The sequence below is a fragment of the Ammospiza nelsoni genome, unplaced genomic scaffold (assembly GCF_027579445.1).
Source record: "Ammospiza nelsoni isolate bAmmNel1 unplaced genomic scaffold, bAmmNel1.pri scaffold_51, whole genome shotgun sequence".
Lineage (NCBI taxonomy): Eukaryota > Metazoa > Chordata > Aves > Passeriformes > Passerellidae > Ammospiza > Ammospiza nelsoni.
The window spans coordinates 1497581-1508840 of record NW_026683190.1 but is presented as its reverse complement, the minus strand read 5'-3'; positions in this window follow the sequence as shown (position 1 = coordinate 1508840).

Here is an 11260-nt window from a genome sequence, read left to right as displayed (position 1 = left end):
CCAGGCACACTGGAGCTGTGAAAGGCATCCAAAAGGGAGTGCAAAAGTGCCACAACATGGCTGCTTTCACGGCTTTTTCCTTGGCAAGAAACCTAACATCAGGCTGATTTACTTTCCCAGGGTTACTGTTAGGCTTAGGCCTAGGGCTAGGATTTTTGAAACTAGGAGGCCCTGGGCTCCAGGCACACTGCAGCTGTTCAAGGCATCCCAAGGGGAGTACAAAAGTGCAACAACATGGCAGCTTTCACAGCTTTTTCCTTGGCACCATCCCTATACCTAGGCTGATTTATCTGCCTAGGGTTAGGGTTAGAGTTCAGCCTAGGGCTTGGATTTCTTTAACCAGGAAGCCCTGAGTTCCAGGCTTACTTCATCTGCCAAAGGCATCCCAAAGGGAGTGCAGAAGTGCCACAACATGGCTGCTTTCACGGCTTTTCCCTTAGGAAGAACCCTAATACCCGGCTGATTTACCTTCCTAGGGTTACTGTTAGGCTTAGGCCTAGGACTTTTAAAACCAGGAAGCCCTGGGCTCCAGGCACACTGCAGCTGCAAAAGGCATCCCAAGGGGAGCGCAAAAGTGACGCAACTTGGCTGCCACCACTGATATTTCCATGAGACCATCCAGAACCATAGGCTGATTTTCCTTCCTAGGGTTAAGGTTTGAGTTACGCCTAGGGTAAGGGTTCTATTAACCAGAAAGCCCTGAGTTCCAAGAACACAGCAGCTGCGAAGGACTAGCCAAGAAGAGCGCAAAAGTACCACAACATGCCTGCCTCCACAGCTTTTTCCTTGGGGACATGCCTAATTCCTGGCTGATTTGCCTTTCTCGTCTTAGGGTTGGGGTTCGGCCTAGGGCTAGGATTTTTAAAAGCAGGAAGCCCTGAGTTCCAGGCACACTGGAGCTGTGAAAGGCATCCAAAAGGGAGTGCAAAAGTGCCACAACATGGCTGCTTTCACAGCTTTTTCCTTGGCAAGACGCCTAGCACCAGGCTGATTTCCCTTCCCAGGGATACTGTTAGGCTTAGGCCTAGGGCTAGGATTTTTAAAACTAGGAAGCCCTTAGCTCCAGGCACACTGCAGCTGTTCAAGGCATCCCAAGGGGAGTACAAAAGTGCAACAACATGGCAGCTTTCACAGCTTTTTCCTTGGCACCATCCCTATACCTAGGCTGATTTATCTGCCTAGGGTTAGGGTTAGGGTTCAGCCTAGGGCTTGGATTTTTTTAACCAGGAAGCCCTGAGTTCCAGGCTTACTTCATCTGCCAAAGGCATCCCAAAGGGAGTGCAGAAGTGCCACAACATGGCTGCTTTCACGGCTTTTCCCTTAGGAAGAACACTAATACCCGGCTGATTTACCTTCCTAGGGTTACTGTTAGGCTTAGGCCTAGGACTTTTAAAACCAGGAAGCCCTGGGCTCCAGGCACACTGCAGCTGCAAAAGGCATCCCAAGGGGAGCGCAAAAGTGACGCAACTTGGCTGCCACCACTGATATTTCCATGAGACTATCCCGAACCATAGGCTGATTTCCCTTCCTAGGGTTAAGGTTTGAGTTACGCCTAGGGTAAGGGTCTATTAACCAGAAAGCCCTGAGTTCCAAGAACACAGCAGCTGCGAAGGACTAGCCAAGAAGAGCGCAAAAGTACCACAACATGCCTGCCTCCACAGCTTTTTCCTTGGGGACATGCCTAATTCCTGGCTGATTTGCCTTTCTCGTCTTAGGGTTGGGGTTCGGCCTAGGGCTAGGATTTTTAAAAGCAGGAAGCCCTGAGTTCCAGGCACACTGGAGCTGTGAAAGGCATCCAAAAGGGAGTGCAAAAGTGCCACAACATGGCTGCTTTCACGGCTTTTCTCTTAGGAAGAACCCTAATACCCGGCTGATTTACCTTCCTAGGGTTACTGTTAGGCTTAGGCCTAGGACTTTTAAAACCAGGAAGCCCTGGGCTCCAGGCACACTGCAGCTGCAAATGGCATCCCAAGGGGAGCGCAAAAGTGACGCAACTTGGCTGCCACCACTGATATTTCCATGAGACCATCCCGAACCATAGGCTGATTTTCCTTCCTAGGGTTAAGGTTTGAGTTACGCCTAGGGTAAGGGTTCTATTAACCAGAAAGCCCTGAGTTCCAAGAACACAGCAGCTGCGAAGGACTAGCCAAGAAGAGCGCAAAAGTAGCACAACATGCCTGCCTCCACAGCTTTTTCCTTGGGGACATGCCTAATTCCTGGCTGATTTGCCTTTCTCGTCTTAGGGTTGGGGTTCGGCCTAGGGCTAGGATTTTTAAAAGCAGGAAGCCCTGAGTTCCAGGCACACTGGAGCTGTGAAAGGCATCCAAAAGGGAGTGCAAAAGTGCCACAACATGGCTGCTTTCACGGCTTTTTCCTTGTCAAGACGCCTAACTCCAGGCTGATTTCCCTTCCCAGGGTTACTGTTAGGCTTAGGCCTAGGGCTAGGATTTTTAAAACTAGGAAGCCCTTAGCTCCAGGCACACTGCAGCTGTTCAAGGCATCCCAAGGGGAGTACAAAAGTGCAACAACATGGCAGCTTTCACAGCTTTTTCCTTGGCACCATCCCTATACCTAGGCTGATTTATCTGCCTAGGGTTAGGGTTAGGGTTCAGCCTAGGGCTTGGATTTTTTTAACCAGGAAGCCCTGAGTTCCAGGCTTACTTCATCTGCCAAAGGCATCCCAAAGGGAGTGCAGAAGTGCCACAACATGGCTGCTTTCACGGCTTTTCCCTTAGGAAGAACACTAATACCCGGCTGATTTACCTTCCTAGGGTTACTGTTAGGCTTAGGCCTAGGACTTTTAAAACCAGGAAGCCCTGGGCTCCAGGCACACTGCAGCTGCAAAAGGCATCCCAAGGGGAGCGCAAAAGTGACGCAACTTGGCTGCCACCACTGATATTTCCATGAGACTATCCCGAACCATAGGCTGATTTCCCTTCCTAGGGTTAAGGTTTGAGTTACGCCTAGGGTAAGGGTCTATTAACCAGAAAGCCCTGAGTTCCAAGAACACAGCAGCTGCGAAGGACTAGCCAAGAAGAGCGCAAAAGTACCACAACATGCCTGCCTCCACAGCTTTTTCCTTGGGGACATGCCTAATTCCTGGCTGATTTGCCTTTCTCGTCTTAGGGTTGGGGTTCGGCCTAGGGCTAGGATTTTTAAAAGCAGGAAGCCCTGAGTTCCAGGCACACTGGAGCTGTGAAAGGCATCCAAAAGGGAGTGCAAAAGTGCCACAACATGGCTGCTTTCACGGCTTTTCTCTTAGGAAGAACCCTAATACCCGGCTGATTTACCTTCCTAGGGTTACTGTTAGGCTTAGGCCTAGGACTTTTAAAACCAGGAAGCCCTGGGCTCCAGGCACACTGCAGCTGCAAATGGCATCCCAAGGGGAGCGCAAAAGTGACGCAACTTGGCTGCCACCACTGATATTTCCATGAGACCATCCCGAACCATAGGCTGATTTTCCTTCCTAGGGTTAAGGTTTGAGTTACGCCTAGGGTAAGGGTTCTATTAACCAGAAAGCCCTGAGTTCCAAGAACACAGCAGCTGCGAAGGACTAGCCAAGAAGAGCGCAAAAGTACCACAACATGCCTGCCTCCACAGCTTTTTCCTTGGGGACATGCCTAATTCCTGGCTGATTTGCATTTCTCGTCTTAGGGTTGGGGTTCGGCCTAGGGTTTTTAAAAGCAGGAAGCCCTGAGTTCCAGGCACACTGGAGCTGTGAAAGGCATCCAAAAGGGAGTGCAAAAGTGCCACAACATGGCTGCTTTCACGGCTTTTTCCTTGGCAAGAAACCTAACATCAGGCTGATTTACTTTCCCAGGGTTACTGTTAGGCTTAGGCCTAGGGCTAGGATTTTTGAAACTAGGAGGCCCTGGGCTCCAGGCACACTGCAGCTGTTCAAGGCATCCCAAGGGGAGTACAAAAGTGCAACAACATGGCAGCTTTCACAGCTTTTTCCTTGGCACCATCCCTATACCTAGGCTGATTTATCTGCCTAGGGTTAGGGTTAGAGTTCAGCCTAGGGCTTGGATTTCTTTAACCAGGAAGCCCTGAGTTCCAGGCTTACTTCATCTGCCAAAGGCATCCCAAAGGGAGTGCAGAAGTGCCACAACATGGCTGCTTTCACGGCTTTTCCCTTAGGAAGAACCCTAATACCCGGCTGATTTACCTTCCTAGGGTTACTGTTAGGCTTAGGCCTAGGACTTTTAAAACCAGGAAGCCCTGGGCTCCAGGCACACTGCAGCTGCAAAAGGCATCCCAAGGGGAGCGCAAAAGTGACGCAACTTGGCTGCCACCACTGATATTTCCATGAGACCATCCAGAACCATAGGCTGATTTTCCTTCCTAGGGTTAAGGTTTGAGTTACGCCTAGGGTAAGGGTTCTATTAACCAGAAAGCCCTGAGTTCCAAGAACACAGCAGCTGCGAAGGACTAGCCAAGAAGAGCGCAAAAGTACCACAACATGCCTGCCTCCACAGCTTTTTCCTTGGGGACATGCCTAATTCCTGGCTGATTTGCCTTTCTCGTCTTAGGGTTGGGGTTCGGCCTAGGGCTAGGATTTTTAAAAGCAGGAAGCCCTGAGTTCCAGGCACACTGGAGCTGTGAAAGGCATCCAAAAGGGAGTGCAAAAGTGCCACAACATGGCTGCTTTCACAGCTTTTTCCTTGGCAAGACGCCTAGCACCAGGCTGATTTCCCTTCCCAGGGATACTGTTAGGCTTAGGCCTAGGGCTAGGATTTTTAAAACTAGGAAGCCCTTAGCTCCAGGCACACTGCAGCTGTTCAAGGCATCCCAAGGGGAGTACAAAAGTGCAACAACATGGCAGCTTTCACAGCTTTTTCCTTGGCACCATCCCTATACCTAGGCTGATTTATCTGCCTAGGGTTAGGGTTAGAGTGCAGCCTAGGGCTTGGATTTCTTTAACCAGGAAGCCCTGAGTTCCAGGCTTACTTCATCTGCCAAAGGCATCCCAAAGGGAGTGCAGAAGTGCCACAACATGGCTGCTTTCACGGCTTTTCCCTTAGGAAGAACCCTAATACCCGGCTGATTTACCTTCCTAGGGTTACTGTTAGGCTTAGGCCTAGGACTTTTAAAACCAGGAAGCCCTGGGCTCCAGGCACACTGCAGCTGCGAAAGGCATCCCAAGGGGAGCGCAAAAGTGACGCAACTTGGCTGCCACCGCTGATATTTCCAAGAGAGCATCCCGAACCATAGGCTGATTTTCCTTCCTAGGGTTAAGGTTTGAGTTACGCCTAGGGTAAGGGTTCTATTAACCAGAAAGCCCTGAGTTCCAAGAACACAGCAGCTGCGAAGGACTAGCCAAGAAGAGCGCAAAAGTACCACAACATGCCTGCCTCCACAGCTTTTTCCTTGGGGACATGCCTAATTCCTGGCTGATTTGCCTTTCTCGTCTTAGGGTTGGGGTTCGGCCTAGGGCTAGGATTTTTAAAAGCAGGAAGCCCTGAGTTCCAGGCACACTGGAGCTGTGAAAGGCATCCAAAAGGGAGTGCAAAAGTGCCACAACATGGCTGCTTTCACGGCTTTTCCCTTAGGAAGAACCCTAATACCCGGCTGATTTACCTTCCTAGGGTTACTGTTAGGCTTAGGCCTAGGACTTTTAAAACCAGGAAGCCCTGGGCTCCAGGCACACTGCAGCTGCGAAAGGCATCCCAAGGGGAGCGCAAAAGTGACGCAACTTGGCTGCCACCACTGATATTTCCATGAGACCATCCCGAACCATAGGCTGATTTTCCTTCCTAGGGTTAAGGTTTGAGTTACGCCTTGGGTAAGGGTCTATTAACCAGAAAGCCCTGAGTTCCAAGAACACAGCAGCTGCGAAGGACTAGCCAAGAAGAGCGCAAAAGTACCACAACATGCCTGCCTCCACAGCTTTTTCCTTGGGGACATGCCTAATTCCTGGCTGATTTGCCTTTCTCGTCTTAGGGTTGGGGTTCGGCCTAGGGCTAGGATTTTTAAAATCAGGAAGCCCTGAGTTCCAGGCACACTGGAGCTGTGAAAGGCATCCAAAAGGGAGTGCAAAAGTGCCACAACATGGCTGCTTTCACGGCTTTTCCCTTAGGAAGAACCCTAATACCCGGCTGATTTACCTTCCTAGGGTTACTGTTAGGCTTAGGCCTAGGACTTTTAAAACCAGGAAGCCCTGGGCTCCAGGCACACTGCAGCTGCGAAAGGCATCCCAAGGGGAGAGCAAAAGTGACGCAACTTGGCTGCCACCACTGATATTTCCATGAGACCATCCCGAACCATAGGCTGATTTTCCTTCCTAGGGTTAAGGTTTGAGTTACGCCTAGGGTAAGGGTTCTATTAACCAGAAAGCCCTGAGTTCCAAGAACACAGCAGCTGCGAAGGACTAGCCAAGAAGAGCACAAAAGTACCACAACATGCCTGCCTCCACAGCTTTTTCCTTGGGGACATGCCTAATTCCTGGCTGATTTGCCTTTCTCGTCTTAGGGTTGGGGTTCGGCCTAGGGCTAGGATTTTTAAAAGCAGGAAGCCCTGAGTTCCAGGCACACTGGAGCTGTGAAAGGCATCCAAAAGGGAGTGCAAAAGTGCCACAACATGGCTGCTTTCACAGCTTTTCCCTTAGGAAGAACCCTAATACCCGGCTGATTTACCTTCCTAGGGTTACTGTTAGGCTTAGGCCTAGGACTTTTAAAACCAGGAAGCCCTGGGCTCCAGGCACACTGCAGCTGCGAAAGGCATCCCAAGGGGAGCGCAAAAGTGACGCAACTTGGCTGCCACCGCTGATATTTCCAAGAGAGCATCCAGAACCATAGGCTGATTTTCCTTCCTAGGGTTAAGGTTTGAGTTACGCCTAGGGTAAGGGTCTATTAACCAGAAAGCCCTGAGTTCCAAGAACACAGCAGCTGCGAAGGACTAGCCAAGAAGAGCACAAAAGTAGCACAACATGCCTGCCTCCACAGCTTTTTCCTTGGGGACATGTCTAATTCCTGGCTGATTTGCCTTTCTCGTCTTAGGGTTGGGGTTCGGCCTAGGGCTAGGATTTTTAAAATCAGGAAGCCCTGAGTTCCAGGCACACTGGAGCTGTGAAAGGCATCCAAAAGGGAGTGCAAAAGTGCCACAACATGGCTGCTTTCACGGCTTTTCCCTTAGGAAGAACCCTAATACCCGGCTGATTTACCTTCCTAGGGTTACTGTTAGGCTTAGGCCTAGGACTTTTAAAACCAGGAAGCCCTGGGCTCCAGGCACACTGCAGCTGCGAAAGGCATCCCAAGGGGAGAGCAAAAGTGACGCAACTTGGCTGCCACCACTGATATTTCCATGAGACCATCCCGAACCATAGGCTGATTTTCCTTCCTAGGGTTAAGGTTTGAGTTACGCCTAGGGTAAGGGTTCTATTAACCAGAAAGCCCTGAGTTCCAAGAACACAGCAGCTGCGAAGGACTAGCCAAGAAGAGCACAAAAGTACCACAACATGCCTGCCTCCACAGCTTTTTCCTTGGGGACATGCCTAATTCCTGGCTGATTTGCCTTTCTCGTCTTAGGGTTGGGGTTCGGCCTAGGGCTAGGATTTTTAAAAGCAGGAAGCCCTGAGTTCCAGGCACACTGGAGCTGTGAAAGGCATCCAAAAGGGAGTGCAAAAGTGCCACAACATGGCTGCTTTCACAGCTTTTCCCTTAGGAAGAACCCTAATACCCGGCTGATTTACCTTCCTAGGGTTACTGTTAGGCTTAGGCCTAGGACTTTTAAAACCAGGAAGCCCTGGGCTCCAGGCACACTGCAGCTGCGAAAGGCATCCCAAGGGGAGCGCAAAAGTGACGCAACTTGGCTGCCACCGCTGATATTTCCAAGAGAGCATCCAGAACCATAGGCTGATTTTCCTTCCTAGGGTTAAGGTTTGAGTTACGCCTAGGGTAAGGGTCTATTAACCAGAAAGCCCTGAGTTCCAAGAACACAGCAGCTGCGAAGGACTAGCCAAGAAGAGCACAAAAGTAGCACAACATGCCTGCCTCCACAGCTTTTTCCTTGGGGACATGTCTAATTCCTGGCTGATTTGCCTTTCTCGTCTTAGGGTTGGGGTTCGGCCTAGGGCTAGGATTTTTAAAAGCAGGAAGACCTGAGTTCCAGGCACACTGGAGCTGTGAAAGGCATCCAAAAGGGAGTGCAAAAGTGCCACAACATGGCTGCTTTCACGGCTTTTCCCTTAGGAAGAACCCTAATACCCGGCTGATTTACCTTCCTAGGGTTACTGTTAGGCTTAGGCCTAGGACTTTTAAAACCAGGAAGCCCTAGGCTCCAGGCACACTGCAGCTGCAAATGGCATCCCAAGGGGAGCGCAAAAGTGACGCAACTTGGCTGCCACCACTGATATTTCCATGAGACCATCCCGAACCATAGGCTGATTTTCCTTCCTAGGGTTAAGGTTTGAGTTACGCCTAGGGTAAGGGTTCTATTAACCAGAAAGCCCTGAGTTCCAAGAACACAGCAGCTGCGAAGGACTAGCCAAGAAGAGCGCAAAAGTACCACAACATGCCTGCCTCCACAGCTTTTTCCTTGGGGACATGCCTAATTCCTGGCTGATTTGCCTTTCTCGTCTTAGGGTTGGGGTTCGGCCTAGGGCTAGGATTTTTAAAAGCAGGAAGCCCTGAGTTCCAGGCACACTGGAGCTGTGAAAGGCATCCAAAAGGGAGTGCAAAAGTGCCACAACATGGCTGCTTTCACGGCTTTTTCCTTGGCAAGACGCCTAACACCAGGCTGATTTCCCTTCCCAGGGTTACTGTTAGGCTTAGGCCTAGGGCTAGGATTTTTAAAACTAGGAAGCCCTTAGCTCCAGGCACACTGCAGCTGTTGAAGGCATCCCAAGGGGAGTACAAAAGTGCAACAACATGGCAGCTTTCACAGCTTTTTCCTTGGCACCATCCCTATACCTAGGCTGATTTATCTGCCTAGGGTTAGGGTTAGAGTTCAGCCTAGGGCTTGGATTTCTTTAACCAGGAAGCCCGGAGTTCCAGGCTTACTTCATCTGCCAAAGGCATCCCAAAGGGAGTGCAGAAGTGCCACAACATGGCTGCTTTCACGGCTTTTCCCTTAGGAAGAACCCTAATACCCGGCTGATTTACCTTCCTAGGGTTACTGTTAGGCTTAGGCCTAGGACTTTTAAAACCAGGAAGCCCTGGGCTCCAGGCACACTGCAGCTGCAAAAGGCATCCCAAGGGGAGCGCAAAAGTGACGCAACTTGGCTGCCACCACTGATATTTCCATGAGACCATCCCGAACCATAGGCTGATTTTCCTTCCTAGGGTTAAGGTTTGAGTTACGCCTAGGGTAAGGGTTCTATTAACCAGAAAGCCCTGAGTTCCAAGAACACAGCAGCTGCGAAGGACTAGCCAAGAAGAGCGCAAAAGTACCACAACATGCCTGCCTCCACAGCTTTTTCCTTGGGGACATGCCTAATTCCTGGCTGATTTGCCTTTCTCGTCTTAGGGTTGGGGTTCGGCCTAGGGCTAGGATTTTTAAAAGCAGGAAGCCCTGAGTTCCAGGCACACTGGAGCTGTGAAAGGCATCCAAAAGGGAGTGCAAAAGTGCCACAACATGGCTGCTTTCACAGCTTTTTCCTTGGCAAGACGCCTAGCACCAGGCTGATTTCCCTTCCCAGGGATACTGTTAGGCTTAGGCCTAGGGCTAGGATTTTTAAAACTAGGAAGCCCTTAGCTCCAGGCACACTGCAGCTGTTCAAGGCATCCCAAGGGGAGTACAAAAGTGCAACAACATGGCAGCTTTCACAGCTTTTTCCTTGGCACCATCCCTATACCTAGGCTGATTTATCTGCCTAGGGTTAGGGTTAGAGTGCAGCCTAGGGCTTGGATTTCTTTAACCAGGAAGCCCTGAGTTCCAGGCTTACTTCATCTGCCAAAGGCATCCCAAAGGGAGTGCAGAAGTGCCACAACATGGCTGCTTTCACGGCTTTTCCCTTAGGAAGAACCCTAATACCCGGCTGATTTACCTTCCTAGGGTTACTGTTAGGCTTAGGCCTAGGACTTTTAAAACCAGGAAGCCCTGGGCTCCAGGCACACTGCAGCTGCGAAAGGCATCCCAAGGGGAGCGCAAAAGTGACGCAACTTGGCTGCCACCGCTGATATTTCCAAGAGAGCATCCCGAACCATAGGCTGATTTTCCTTCCTAGGGTTAAGGTTTGAGTTACGCCTAGGGTAAGGGTTCTATTAACCAGAAAGCCCTGAGTTCCAAGAACACAGCAGCTGCGAAGGACTAGCCAAGAAGAGCGCAAAAGTACCACAACATGCCTGCCTCCACAGCTTTTTCCTTGGGGACATGCCTAATTCCTGGCTGATTTGCCTTTCTCGTCTTAGGGTTGGGGTTCGGCCTAGGGCTAGGATTTTTAAAAGCAGGAAGCCCTGAGTTCCAGGCACACTGGAGCTGTGAAAGGCATCCAAAAGGGAGTGCAAAAGTGCCACAACATGGCTGCTTTCACGGCTTTTCCCTTAGGAAGAACCCTAATACCCGGCTGATTTACCTTCCTAGGGTTACTGTTAGGCTTAGGCCTAGGACTTTTAAAACCAGGAAGCCCTGGGCTCCAGGCACACTGCAGCTGCGAAAGGCATCCCAAGGGGAGCGCAAAAGTGACGCAACTTGGCTGCCACCACTGATATTTCCATGAGACCATCCCGAACCATAGGCTGATTTTCCTTCCTAGGGTTAAGGTTTGAGTTACGCCTTGGGTAAGGGTCTATTAACCAGAAAGCCCTGAGTTCCAAGAACACAGCAGCTGCGAAGGACTAGCCAAGAAGAGCGCAAAAGTACCACAACATGCCTGCCTCCACAGCTTTTTCCTTGGGGACATGCCTAATTCCTGGCTGATTTGCCTTTCTCGTCTTAGGGTTGGGGTTCGGCCTAGGGCTAGGATTTTTAAAATCAGGAAGCCCTGAGTTCCAGGCACACTGGAGCTGTGAAAGGCATCCAAAAGGGAGTGCAAAAGTGCCACAACATGGCTGCTTTCACGGCTTTTCCCTTAGGAAGAACCCTAATACCCGGCTGATTTACCTTCCTAGGGTTACTGTTAGGCTTAGGCCTAGGACTTTTAAAACCAGGAAGCCCTGGGCTCCAGGCACACTGCAGCTGCGAAAGGCATCCCAAGGGGAGAGCAAAAGTGACGCAACTTGGCTGCCACCACTGATATTTCCATGAGACCATCCCGAACCATAGGCTGATTTTCCTTCCTAGGGTTAAGGTTTGAGTTACGCCTAGGGTAAGGGTTCTATTA